Source organism: Lissotriton vulgaris, unplaced genomic scaffold (assembly GCF_964263255.1).
Source record: "Lissotriton vulgaris unplaced genomic scaffold, aLisVul1.2 SCAFFOLD_3097, whole genome shotgun sequence".
In the NCBI taxonomy this organism is placed as follows: Eukaryota; Metazoa; Chordata; class Amphibia; order Caudata; family Salamandridae; genus Lissotriton; species Lissotriton vulgaris.
Window position 1 is genome coordinate 99724 of NW_028253474.1, and position 15307 is coordinate 115030.

A 15307-nucleotide genomic window follows, 5' to 3' on the forward strand; every position below is an offset into this window, starting at 1 on the left:
TTTTGAAAATTCGCTTAATTTAGGGGTGAAAAATGTAAGGGGTAATTAGAGATTTATAGAATTGAAATTGTACTGTTTTGTAGTGTTTTTTCATTAATACTCATATGAGCATGGGCAGTGGTCCCCTGGCCAGTTTCTTCACCTTGCCCTCTTCCTTCCTCATCTGCATCTGTAAGAGATGTTACCTGCAATTCGAGGCACAATCAACATTTCAGGTGATCTGGTTGGAACCGGTCCAGAAAGACTCCTACTGTTCATGGCCTTGACATGAACTGATCTTGCAGTGACTATGCCCTTTTTGAAGGCCCCCTCCACCAGAATTTGAACATTTGAACAGATTGTTTCTGATGATATATGTTGGTCGCCTTGACCAGTAAGCAGTTACAGGAATACCCAGCAATCCAGAATGGAGCTGTACTTTTATGAAAGTCTGAAATGCAGGGAAAGTGCCTGTCTGACAACTGTCTCCCTGCCTAACTTGGAACACGTTTAGTCAAACAACTTTAGGTAGAAATGTTGCTGGTCTGAACTGAGAGAAGAGACTCCTGCCTGCTTTGGAAAGGGATGATGGGCTGGGCCCCACAGAGAGGAGCCTCAACTCAATCCCCTGGCCTGGGTAAGTAAGAAGGGTGGGTGGGCAAGGCTGCATCAAATCTAGAACCCTTGACTGCTTGGAAATCAGAGACATTAGTGCGCAAACCCCTTTTCAGTTGTATTCTGATTTGTTTTGGCTGCTGTAGTCTGTACCCCTGAATCTGTGAGCATCCCTGATACCAAGAAAACTAACTATGGCTGGCAGTTTTAAAGTTATAGGGCATTTTAAAAATCGTGTGTGTTGCATGAGAATTTCTTTGTTGCAACTCTGGAAGCATCAGTTGTTCCTTACCATAGGCAATTGTGTCAATATTAGTCACTGGGCACTGGCATTGTCCACTCACCCACCTTCACAACCATTTTTGTGTTTAACTCTTGGGTGAGAGCCTCTTTGCATGTTGGGAGATGGGTCCTTGTGCAGTTATATTTGTGTGCACTAAAGAGAAGTCCCAACATACAGATTTGTGTATTGCTGCTTTCCTGTGAGCTGGTTGGGACACACAATTGGGAGAGGAGGGTGAGGCTCCCCCTGTACACTTCAAAGGGTGGTCTTTGATTCAGTGAAAAGGTCACAAGGGGGAGGCCTGGCCACAACTCAGGAAAGAGACAGACTGATAAGAGAATCATAAAGAGTAGGTTTGGGGGCCTGGGATAACCTTTTGATGTGCATATCACTGTTCCTGACATCCAGGTGTAAACTCTAGTTTCTGTGATGGCCTTTGTTGTAGGACTATCCACTTTGGAAACACCCTTGCTGTGACAGACTGCTTTTCAAGAGGAAGAGGGAGCAAAGGAGTGGACACTTCAAAAGAAGCAGAACCCCAACATAAAACTTCAAAGAATTGGACCCTAAATCACATTTGGTGTCTGGAAATTAACTATAAGAAGCAGAGTTTGAGACCCAAAACATTGTGATCTGCCAAACAGCCACACAGGCTGTGTGAGTAGGGGAAGTTCTGCAAGATCTCTGCCTGTTTTCAGGCCTGGGGGCCAATGCCTGCTAGTGTCCCTACTGGATGAGGGGGCATCACCCAGGGAATCCAAGACCACCTGCCCAGGAGCCTGGAGTGACAGCACCTGCCTGATTGCCCATACCAGTGTGCCCTGTGAAGAAGAGGAGAGTTTTGAAGGGAGTGAGGTCCTGTGGTGATCCCTGTCAAGTGGACTGTCTTGGCAAGGTTTGAGGAAATGGCTGCTGCACCGATCGGGTACCAGTATGCCAGGAGGGGCTGCCATGGGATGAATTGCAGAGTGGTAGTGGCCAATGCCTTGTACGGTAGCGTGGCAGCAACCCTGAATGCCAGGAAGGGTTGCTGTGGGAAAGGCTGCTGTTTGGTAAGGGCCATAGCCCTGTGCAATAGCAAAACAGTGACTGCTTATGCCAGGAGGGGTTGCCTTAAGAACTTTCCCTTACTGATCACGCCAGAGGTCATGGGCAGTGGGTTGCAGTATCCCCATATGCCAGAGGGGGCCATTAGGAACACCAGGTTCTGCAACTGGTTCTCCCCCATTCCACCACTCGAGAAGTAAGGATGCATCAAGAGTACCTGGGCACCGTCACCCACGTGCGGGAAACTAGCCCCGGATGAACTTGCTGCTAAATTAGTACAATAGCGCTGGAATCTATTGACTTAAAGTTGGAGTCATAGTGGCCTCTTAGTGGGTTATTACCAATAGTAACTGGGGAATACCCACAATTGATAATGTGAAGAGTGAGTGGGACAGTGAACCGCCCAAAACACTAGCACCCTAACCCAGTGGCTCCCAAACTTTTTTGACCTGTGGCCCCCTTGACCAAATTGGCCTTTGGCCGCGGCTCCCCAACATGTCACTTTTTTTCGGGTGGGGGTATGTAAACCCGACCTCAGGTATACTCGCATTTTTCTCCCTGAAATTAATTAAGATAAAGCAGATAAAGGTATTATATAATTATTACCAATTGTGTAACAAAAGAAAAATACAGCAGTCGTTTAATGAAAAACTTTAATTGGTCCGTATGGGTTTGCTGTTTGCGACCTACGCCTGTAGGTTGTAAGTTTGTGACCTGAGGTGTAGCTCTCCTGCCTGAAACCTGCGCCTGGATGACCTGAGTGACCTATAAAGAAGTACAGGAAAGACGCTCAATGTTAACAGTGATAGCCGAGAGCACTATAAGACATGAAGTTCCTGCACTATTTATGTGGAGCACTTGCAAAATCCCCAACTTTAAAACGCTAATTACCCAGAGCTATTGCATTTGCCACACATACAGCTCACAAAAGCATGCTCACTGCTGGTCAGCATTCCATCCCTGTGGTAAGTAAAATGATTTTGAAGCTGTACCCTGCTGTAATTGTCAGTGCTTATAAATTACAGAGGCTCTGCTACACATAAACAAGTTATGACTCCAGTAATATTTATGATTATTGTCCCTAATATTCTTAACGGAAAAAGAGTAGTGACGTGATTAAGAAAATACTCTTTTGAAGCGTGGCAACTTGCGACCCAAGACCACCCAACTTCCTCCCTCCAGCCATCAAAGTGTCAGTGAGTGCCCTGTAGGTGGTAGCCATGCGTGGAAGACAATGGAGGCCACTTACAGGAGCATACCGTTCTCTTTCCTCTGCCATGTTGTGCATGGTTCAGGCAATGGCTTCAGCTAGGGACTTCCAACTTCAATGTGTCTGCAAGCAGCCTTCTCTTTCTTTGTGGCACGATCAGCGCAACACATAATTTGTTACTACCACAGGAAGAAGGTTAGACTGAGAGCTTTGACTTTGCTAATACACGACACGACTTCAGTCAAAAATGCTGACCAACTGCCTGAGAATAGAAGGAAAAAGACAGCAAGGGCCTTTCAAAAACTTCACACTCCCCACTGCGTTCGTTTCTGAGGCACACTGTCTCTGGTGCTTCTCTGTGTGCATTTCTGGGAATATTGTAGGGGTTACTCAGGCCACAAACGATTCTTATTTTCTAAACTCTGCACATTACAAAATTCTTCTTCAGCAGAAATACCTTTCCCATGTTCCGAACATCTGCACGGCGCCCCTGGCTAGTTAAAAAGGCGCACCGGGGTGACGAGGCGCACAGTTTGGAAACCACTGCCCTAACCCCAGGGGAGGGCTGTGTAGTTGTGTTTTGATGTTGTATATTTCCTTTGTGTAGGTGGCATTAGAAAACAAATACTTTTCTTTTGTCATGAAAGTGAGTATTTCACTGGACAATGATATATTGCTGCTGCTGCACTCATATTGATTTGGGAGCCTGTGTTCACTAACTTGTATCCACATCTCCCTTGGATTGCTCAAACCATGCTGCCCTGAGAGTCCAGTGGAGAAGGGGTACTAGGCCCAGTTACTCAGAGTCCACAGTAACAGGGGGCCCGGACATCAGGAGTATAAAGCCTCATCCCCCATGGTTGGGCCCAGTAGCCCCTGTGTGCCCTGTGGCCCCCTGAAAGGGGCTCCTGTAGTCATTATCTGACAGGGATTAGACAGGTCCTGTATGATTATTTCCTAGATGATTAGACCATTGACTAGTTTCTAAATTGAACGCTGATTCATCACACTCTAAAACATAATGATCTGTAAGGACCAACAGCCCAAGGTATCCTGTTCAGAGCCAAAGAAGGCTCCAACATAAGTGGAGGGCGTAGTCATAATCTGTTGTGGCTCTTAGCATAGTCTGTGGAAGGATGTCAAAATATAATCAGTTTCCAAGCCTGTGTGAAGTCTGAGCACATTTGTTAAAACAGAATAAACATTCTGTGAATTCACAACCTTGAGCAACAAAGGTTTACCCTTCCCATGGTGAGCATCTATGCTAAACCCACCTCTTTGAATACAACTGAGCACATGTGGCAGAAACTAAACCAGTTTGATTTTTTTCAGTTCACATCGTTCTCATGAGAAATGTTTTGAGGACATTCAGGAAAGAGATAAGAAAAGTTATTTTCTAAAGACTGAACTAACTACTTGTGAATCCTCTCTTAGATCTACCAAGCATGAGAGTTTGTTAGTCTGTAGGCTGCGAGGCAGCCTACCCGACTGCTTTACTCGCCTCCACTCTATACAGAGGTACATTCCTTTCACTTACCTGCGTCGCCACGAGTACCCATGATCTTTCCTTTGCGGCGGCCAGCCCACTGGTGCAGTCTCTGGCTATCCTCTCTCTGGGGGCCACGCTGGAAACCACCACAATCCTCCTTCCCAGAATCCCTAGGAAGGTTCATGTTTTTTAGCATCCCTATCCATGATGGCGATCTCTCTATTGATGTCTTTTCTTCCCAATCCAATATGGCAGCGCCATTCTCAGATGTAACTTCCTGTCCTGGGTATATGAAAAGGGTTGCATTTTCTTCATTTTTGCGTCGCAACACGTCTTCAGTCCTGTTGGAGTGTTACATGCTCCTTTTAGTCTTTTTCGATCCAATTGGTATTCTTCACTCCAGTTGGGAGTTCATCTTTCTTGACAGTGTCTACAGTGGTGCTCCAGTAACCTGTCCATTGAGTCCAATTTCTCTGCCCTTGTCATCTTAGAGCCTTACAACCTTTGGCAGAGGTTTTTTCCCTTCTGGGTTTCCCTCCTTCGGGCTCCTCCTGGAAGACACTATCTGCTTGGACGCTTAATGTTTGGGCACCATCGTGGTTAATGGAAGCGGTCACCCATATCACTGACAAACCAAGACTGTCAAGAACTGGGCTCTAAGATCTACCAGGTCAATAGTCAGAGGTTCCTTTCATGAGAGACAAAATCACAGGAGACAGCTCCTCACAACACTGCACGTTATTATTAGGGGTACTTACACCTTGGATCCTTTCGCCCGCTTTACCGATTTAACAGCCGATTCTATTTCACCAAAGGTCAGTGTCTCTTTCATAATATTAGCGAGACATTGGTATCAATCACAGGAGACAGCTCCTCTTACCGTTGCATGATACCGCCCATCACCCTTTGGCACAACCTTTTGCATATTTGTGTACACCACAGACAGTCTCAGTTCCAGCTCACTTCTTCACACAACAATCGTTTCCTTTTTCGAGGATCATCAGCATGTTACTTGTCACTCTTGATCTAAACCTTCACTTGAAGTTCATGCATGACAGCGTGAATTAGATTATATTACACCGGCCCTCACAAGCCGCTGCAGTGCAATGTCGCTCGCTATTTATGAGTTTTTAAACAAGCAAGATTCTTCTCTCATTTCTTTCCTCTCTGTCTTTCTCCCTCCTTACTTCACAGGCAGCACTTTTAATTTCAGGCATGTAATTTGTACAGTCCTGTTGATGATCCCACCATTCACCTGAAGGGATCGAAACGTCGTCGACTTATGGAATAGTGTCACACAGCAAACAATTGTGTTATCTAAGTGTGATTACTATTATGGAGAGCTCCTTTTGTATTAACATTGGTCTATAGCTTCCTCCTTCTTTATGCCTGAAAATTCTTTTTGTTTTTTTTTTGTTCCTATGTACTGGATGCAGGATTGTATCCCACTGTTATTGTTGGTTGTTCTTGTAAATACTGAAAATATTTGATTAAAAATTGTGTCTGGCTGGACACCTGATAATAAAGTACTTATTACAGACTATATTTATTTAGAAATGCTATAACTGATTCTTTAAGGACCACTGTTTTTGCTTAAAGATTGTTACATAAGGTCCTTAACTACCTTTAGGGTTCTCTTGTACCCTCCGAACTCAAATTGAACTGGATACAGCACAAGATTTGACTCAAGCTGGACAAGCAGACCTAGCGCAAGCCTTAGTTCAGGCACTCCATCAACAACAACGATATGAGACCTGGCACTTTATCAAGCACTAACCGCTAGAGCTTTTGATGTTACTATGGTTTCTTCAACTACTCCCCGTTTTTTCTGGAGATCCAAACAAGTTAAAAGAATTTTTGGATTCATTGACCGTACTCTTTTTCTTTCAACCTGCACAATTTTTGCTATATCTAGCCAAGCTATGATATCTCATCAGCGCTCTGTCTGGCCCAGCACTTTCTTGGGCGACTCCTCTAGTAACCATAGAAGATCCAAGTCTTTATAATTACTCAGCCTTCCTCACAGACTTTAAGCACATATTTGAGAGGCCTGGTCTAGAGTACTCTGCAGAAAAAGCTCTCTATGATATCCAGCAAGGCAACCAAGATGTCTTCACCTACATCACCAGCTTCCACCAGTTGGGCACTGCAACTTCATGATTTGAGACGATCCTCATCACCCTTTTTTGCCGAGGTCTTTGGTAGGAGCTAGTACATTCAGCTGGAGTGGAGGCAATGTTGACGCCGATTGATCAAGCATTGTCTGTTGAACACTGCCTGTACAAACGAAGATCTGAAAAATGTAGAACCTGAACTCAGCAGCCTTAGGGAACTGTTTGATCATCCATCACAAGAGTTGGGGCCTCTCCAAGGAAGTCTTCTATGCCATTCTGTGAAGATTCAATTCAAATTGTTCTTGCTTGTGGAATACTTTCCGAATCTGAAAAAGAACATCGATGGAAGCAAGGGCTTTATAAGTATTGTGGATCACCCGGTCATTTAATTCATGCTCGCCTGGTTTGCACCCAGAAGGTGTCAGTAAAATGCCAGAACCCCTCCTCTTTAAGAGGGAGAGGACAAGAATCAATCTGCACCTCAAGAGAACTGTTAGTTTAATTTGTTTTTTTGCCAAAGCAGTTGAACTCCCTAATGGAATGACTGAAAGGGTATTGGCACTTTTGGAAAGCAGAGTTAGTCGTTTATTTCTGAATGATAAATAGTTGCATGAAAAAAGAAGTGCCTACGGTAGATGGTACGCCATTGGTCTTTGGACCAGTTAAAGAGATGACAGTTCCTTTGAAGTAAACCTTTGGAAGACACTATAAAGTGTTTAATTTCAACCTCATGACCTTGCCTATTCATGTCATGATCTTAAGTATCCTTGGCTTGTTCGTCACAACCCATACATCAATTGTGAAGCAAGGACTATTTGTCTTTCATCTAAATTTTTTCCCCAATTTTGCTACTTTACGGAAGATTAATGAACCCCAAAGGTAATGTCCCACAATTTTGTGGCTAATCACAGTACTACTAAAGCCCTGCAAGGAGTTCCTAAACATTAGCAAGAATCTATGACCGAAAGAGGCATCACTACCTCCTCACTGAGAATCCAATTGTGTCATTCCCCTAGAACCTGGTGCCACTGCTCAATTTGGAAGAATCTAATCACTCTCGGAGTCTGGAAAGGAGGCGTTGAGGCAATAGTTTGAAGAAAATCTCCAAAATGGTCTCATCACTCAGTCCTCTTCACCTGCTGGGGCCTCACTCTTTTTTTATACCGAAAAACTCCAATGAACTGCACTCTGCATAGACTTCAGAGGGTTGATCAAAGTAACCATCAAAGACAGTTCTCCCTTGCCACTCATTAAGGATATCCTGGAGTCTGCTCTGGGGGCAAAAATATAAACTAAATTTGTCCTTCGTGGGACCTATCATCTACTGTGAATTAAAGAGGTGCATGAATGGCAGACAGCTGTTAGAAATCCGCTGGGACACTCAGAATACTGTGTCATGCCATTGTGATTAAGCAATGCTCCATCGGTCTTTCAGCGCTTCATGTTTCATATCTTCACAGATTAAATTAACCAAATTGCTGTGGTCTACTTGGAGGACATCCTTGTGTTCTTCACTTTTGATCCTTCTTTGCATGATCAACTTGTTACTCAATTGCTTGATAGTTTGCAACAATTGCCTATACTGCAAACCTGAAAAATGTGAGTTCCACCAGCCTGAGGTTGAATATTTAGACGAAACTGGAATTACCATGTACCCTCAAAAGGTCTCTGCTATTTTAGAGTGAGCTCCATCATTTACAATCTAAATCCTTGGCTTTGCCGTTTTCTATCTGCAGTTCATTGGGGATTTTGCCTCCCTTACTATTCACATAACACAAACTCTAAAGAAGGAAAATCTCCACAATGGTTTCAAATGGGATACTCAAGCTGAGGAAGCATTATAAATTAAAACAAGAATTCACCCAAGCTCCTATCTTGCATCATCTGGACACCAGCAAAAAGTTAATCATTAAAACAGATGCCTCAGATCGAGCCGTCAGTGTAGTTTTGGGTGAAGTGCAAAAAGTGGACAACCTAGGACATCCCATCTTTTATCTTTCTCATATCTTTTCAGATTTCGAAAGGAAATATTCAGTATTGGCATAGGACCTCTTGATCATGAAGTTGGCCTATAGTGAGTGGAGACAATTCCTAATGGGAACAAAAGAACAGTTCAAAATTAGGACAGGCCACCGAAATCTTCAGTATCTTTGCAACCTGCAATGTAGGAACAGTCGGCAGGCACGATGGGCCAATTTTATCAACCATTGTGATTTCATCCTGGTTCTAAGAACGCCTTGGCTGATGCTCTTTCCCATAGATCCTCCATCATGGACCACCTTTGATCAGAGTATTCTAGCCGGTCAACATATTATTGGAGCTACACAATCTTTCCTGGACAGAGTACCATCCAGTTATTCTATGAAGCTATTCCATGATTACAAAATAAAACTGGATTTCTTTACTTTGATAGATCCAAAAACAAGACACATACTATTCCAAGGCCTAATTCATACCTTTTTCTGCAGGGAATCGAGTCATAACGGTTGCAGTGGATTACTTTTTGGAGATGACAAATTTTTCTCCTCTAAAATATTTGCAGGTAGTGAAAGCCTACATGGCTTTCATCAGGTTATCATGTCGGATTGAGGTCCACAGTATGTATCTCGGTTTTGGAAGCATTTTTGCAAATCAGCGCACATGGAGGTTGCATTGTCTTCTGGTTTCCATATTCAAACCAATGACTGGTTAAAACATCTCAACCAGACCCTAGAACAATACCTCCAATGTTTTTGTCATTCTTTTCAAAGTGACTGGTTCACCTTTTTGTCTCTTGTTATATTTACGTATAATTCAGTTCATAATGCATCCATGACTACACCATGTTTTTGTCTATATGGACATCATCCTCAAACCTTCCCTTCCAGCTTGCAAGGGTCTGTTTTAGTTCCAGCTGTTACTACATTTCTTCCAGGCCATTAATCTGTTAGGTGTAAAAGTGTTCTTAATTTGCAAGAATACAAGCATAAGATTAAAGTCTCCTCTGAAGCCCACCAGCGTCGATCTCCTACATATCAGGTTGGAGACAAGGATTGACTTTCTTCCATATATCCACCTGTCTTTAAACATATTTAAACCAAGGTTCTATGGACCATTCAAGATTGTTCATATCACTAATCCAGTGGGGTACGGGTCCAGTTGCCACTATCATGGAAGGTGCACCCAGTATTTCATTCCTCTCAGTTAAAACCCTATGTAAAGGATCCCTTTTGCCATGTCTTCTCATGGCCACCTATGATTTTGGCAAATGATGCTTCTGAATTTGAAGTTCAAGACATGTGTGACTCCAGCTTCTTTAACAATCGCCTGCAGTTCTTGATCCATTTGGAGGGTTATGCTCCCAGTGAATGATCATGGTAAGATGCTTCTGCAGTTCATGCCCCTGACCTGTTCTGATGATTCTTTTAGTAATTTCCTGAACAACACGGGCCTCTGGTGGGCATACTGTTATTCTGCGCCCCACCCTACTGCTTCCCTTGTGGCTCTCTCAGTACAGTGGGATGCACCCTTCACTTACTTGCGGGGCTATTGTAATAACGGCAGTCCACCAAGAGTAGCCACAAACATTTCTTCATGGCAACCGGCCCACCAGTGCAGTCTCTGGCTATCCTGTCCCTGGGGACCATCCTGGAAACCACCAAAGTCCACCTTCCCAGAATCCCAAAGGAGGTGGTTGATGTTTTTTTTTAGCTTCACTATCCATGATGGTAGCCTCTTCATTGATTTCCCCGGTTTTCTCCCCAATCCAATATGGCAGTTCCATTCTCAGAAGTAACTTACTCTCCTGGGGGTATGAAAGGGGTTGGATTTTCTTCATCCTTACATTGCAACACTTCTTTGCCTCTGCTGGTTTGTTCCCTGCTCCTCTTAGCCTTCTTTTTCCTCCTGTATTGTGTTCCACGCTCCTGTTGGTGCGATCCTCACTCCAGTTGATACTATTTGCTCCTGTTGGGGGCTCTCCTTCTTTAATGATGTTTCCAGTGGTGATCCTGTGACCTGTACTTGTCCACTGGGTCATTTTCTCTGCCCTTGTCATCTTGGAGCCCTACTTCATTCGGTGGAGGTGTTTTCCCTCTGGGATTTTTTCTCCCTGAGGCTCCTTCCAGGTGGCACGATCTGCTTAGGTCCTTAATGTGTCACTGGCATTGTGGCTACCGGAAGAGGTCACCCATATCTCTGGCAGACCAAGATAGTCAACAACTGGTCTCTAAGGTCTACTCACTGTCCCAGGTCAACAGATTACTGACATAATATTGATGCACACAATAGTAAAACACAAAAATATCTGAAAATAAATATAAAAAATATCAACTTCCTATAGTTGACTAGTAAAATTACAAATATCGAGAACACAAGTACTGTTATTAAAAATATCGATTTTTACTTATTAACACAAATATGGGAAACAAATATATCGTCACCTTTAAATAATTAAATAATATATAAAAAATATTGATTCACACAACATCAGCAACAATAATATCACCAAAATAATTAAATTATCATTAATAAATATAGAAAAATCCCTTTTTATATAAAGCAAGTATTTGAAATAAACCTAAAACATTTTATACACGTTTAAATTAATTATAAAATTATGACATCACCAAAATACTTACCATTCACCCCAATAAATGATATAACTAAAACCAAAACAATACAACCCAAAACAAATATTAGCATTAACTACTAACATTCATACAACAACCTAAATATTAAGCAATACACATATAAATAGATGTATATTCTAAACTATCAAACTATAGATCATGCATTATAAATCAAATCTAAATTAGCCAAAACCAACACAATGGAAGGATGGCACAATGCTTTCCAATCTACCAATGGCAGAACCCACCCTGAACTTTATACATTTTTAGAAGCATTACAAAAATAGCAAAGATACTACCAACTATGAATGGAGCAATGTTAGCAAAATTGCCTCTATACTTAGGAAACAAATTAAAAGAATGTACAACATGCTACAGTTTAAAGTTAAACCCTTCATAAATGACAAAGGAGTAAACAGCTTAGAAATTATAGGTAAAGCGCATTATAAAATAATAGTAACCTATGAAAGTTAAAAAAACGATAATAAAATCAAAACCAACATGACAAACCTCTTTTTAATCAATAATAAATACAATATTTTATCAGACGTCTACAAATTAAAGCCCGTTATCAATAAAGACTGAAATAATAAAATGATTTTAAAAAATGATTTTGAACAAGAAATGTAACCATCACCAACTAAAAAACAATATCATCACATAAAATAACTATATCACATAAATTACACAATTCCAAATAATAATCACATAATATTTACACAAACAATAAAATGTCTTACCCAAAAGAAACCAAATAAATAAGACTTACTGTTGTGCAGTAGCCACAAATCATCCCATTATCCACGTAGTCACAGATAGTAATCCACCAAAAATGGGAAAAATCTCATCCAAAAAACCCAAAATAAAACAAATCCAACAAAGATTCATTCAGACCAAAAAAGGGCGCTGAAGTAAAAAGCATTTCTTTATTATAAAACAAAATTAATTTCCTTTAAAAAGAAAAGGAAAGTCCCAATGCCAAAAGGACACATTCGTAGACAAAAACCTGTAAAGCAAAAAAGAAAACCCACCCGCAAAACATAGTACATTGCCGAAAATACATATACATGACACTTAGGGCCTGATTACGAGTTGGCCGGTCCAAGTCCTCAACGGTCTGACCGCTGTATTACGAGATTGTCGGATTGCTTTTGGAAAGATCGCGGGTGAACCGCCAACACCGCCAGTAGGCTGCAGAACGCCACACCTGCGGTCGTAATGAAACAGCAACCATAGGGAAGTACAGAGAAGTTTCACCACCTTCCATACTACAAGTTGGCAATCTGGGCAATAGCTTGCTTAATATCCACACTGGCCCTAATCACTAAGGATGCCTGGCTTCACCTTGGGGTGCCCAGGAGTGGGCGCCTCACAGGAACAGGCCAGGATGGGTTACTCAGTGGTACAGCGCGGGGACACACTGGCTAGTGTAACCAGGCGCTTTATAAGCTCAGTTACTTACTTACTTACTTACAAGCCTACCATGGCGGTGGGACCGCTGGCTTCAAGTTGGCGGAATTGAAAGATTTGGGATGCATACTCACCCCTTTCCTGTTCTTCCAGTCAAAGTTCAACGTGGATCCCTTTCTCCAGGTCCCCCCGTCACATCAGCATCTTCACCCCATAGAATATGACCCTGTTTGAGGTGATATACAGGTAAGTTCGTTTTGTACCATGTACCCATTGACTGAACTGGCCACAGATGGGCCAGATCTGGCAATGGGTAGTTGGTATTTTTCCTCATGTATCATGCATATGTGTACATTTGACACAAGTACAGTCGAAATATACAAACATGCATCGCTAAATATGAAAAATCATTGGCCATCGCCACAAGACCACCGCAGGCACACCACGGGCCCAGTGACCAAGTCGTAATGCGGCGGTCAGAAGACATTTAAACTTTTATATTAAAAAAGTCAAATTATTTTACTTTATTAAAACAAAAATATATATATTTCTTTGCATTTCCAAATTAATTTTTTTATATTTTTAACAAAGAAATCTTTTAATTATAATACATATATATTTTAATTAATTATGAACAGAAATATATTAAAAATATGTACTATGTATATATCCAATTATATTTAAAAATTGTAAAACATTATTTGCATATCATTAAAAAAATTAACATAAAGGTTTCTTTAAAATATACACTTTTAAAAAGTCTCCACACCCTTAACCCCTAAAAACGCAAAGTTCCACTACTAAAAAAATATATAAAATAAATATTTATAGCCATTAATACAATTGAAAATACAATTCTCAACAATTGCATATCTAATAAATTATCTCATTAAAAACACAAACAAAAAATGTGTAAACTTATATAATCAAACAAACTATAATAAATTACTTACTAATTAACACAAACGATATTACATACATTTTCTACTATATTATTTACAATTAATTTAAAAACAAGACTTAAAATTATTATTTTACCTTCGATATTCCTGTCGATATTTTTGACACAATATTTTTGCATCACAATATTTGTTTCCAATATTTTGTAGAAGCACCAAGCCAACGGTCAGAGATCCCTTTTCTGAGAGACCTGACCCAGTGAGGCAGAAGAGGCCCAGCGTGTACTACAATAGTTAACATGTGCTTAAAACAGTGGCATTGGCTTACACAGTAAAGTTAAGGCAAATGAGGGCAATTTTTCAAGGAGAAGTTGTGGAATTACCAATTTGGCGTTGGGAGTGGTTAGAGTGTCGTCGCCGATTCTCCCATTCATCTGGTTTTCTTTGTTGATGTCTTAGTTGTGCATCAAAAATGCTTACCATAAAATTTGTATATGCTACTTTCTATTGTTGAGTGTGTACAAGTTTTGAAAAAACACTGAGGTGTTCATTCCTCATCCAGCGCAATAGTAGTTGCAATTGCACACCTGGTAAATACCAATGGCGCCAACTGCATTATTTGCCAAGTTGACAATTGCAATGCCATTCCAAGATCCAGACTGTAGAATGGGTAATAACATGCAAATAGTACATATTTTCAGGCAATCTGAAGTGCGCAAACTGTGATTTCAAGAAAGAAAACACCTATGTGGTATACAATTAGCAATTAGCACCCATGTTATGATCCCAATTCAGCTGCAAAAATAGACGTTTTAGATGCAATTGCTCAGAAGAAAAATGAGCCCCTTTTACTGTTCCGGAAGATTAGCACCGCCTGCGTGCAGCAAGCAGATACAATGTATGAAATTATAGTGATTTTTTTACAGAAAGGTGTTGCTAGTTGATCTAGATATAGAAGGGTACATTTCAGCACCATTGGTTATCTTTCACAGAGAAACCCAAGCAACAGTTACAAACTCACAAACTTGAGAAAATACTTCAACAATTTGTAGAAATGCCTTCAGAAGGGTGGGTGTGAAGATGCAAAGTTAATTGACTTGCGCCTTCACATTTTATTAGAAACTATGGGGGCCATTATGATGTTGGGCGGATCGCCACCGCCCGACCGGCGGTGGCGATCCGCCCGACATATTTCTCCGTCCGCCAGCCATTTACCCCTGCCCTATTAGAATGACGGGGGTCACAGCGGCGGACAGAAAGACCGTCTGCCGCTTCATCCGCAGGCTGGCAATCATTACGATTCCCTGCCGTGCAGTCCTCTCACATAATATGGTGGCGGTGCCTAGCAGGCACCGCCCGCCATATTATGATGGTTGTGGATTTGTGCCTTTCCATGGAGGTAATGCCGCCTTGGTGATGGGGGCCCGTTGCGGGCCCCAGGGGCTGTGGGGGGGCGGGGGGGAGGGGTGCACTTGGGGGGTACCTATGGTACCCCCCCTGCATTTGCATGCACAAGGTGGCAGGCCCCGCGCGGTGCCTGTCACGTTGTGCATGCAACTGCACAACATGCATATTCAGCATTGTGGCGGGTGCTGCTTACAGCACCGTCCGCCACAATGTTGAATATCCGGGATGCGACCACCAGGGTGGC

The 15307-nt window shown here is 41.9% G+C and overlaps 1 protein-coding gene across 1 annotated transcript in view; it reads left to right on the plus strand.

Annotated features, from left to right (window-relative positions):
- Positions 1 to 15307, plus strand: part of LOC147660957 (laminin subunit alpha-5-like) — a gene marked incomplete at its 3' end in the record, with an annotated part of 218421 nt that overhangs the window by 55379 nt on the left and 147735 nt on the right. The gene's annotated exons all lie outside the window — the stretch shown is intronic.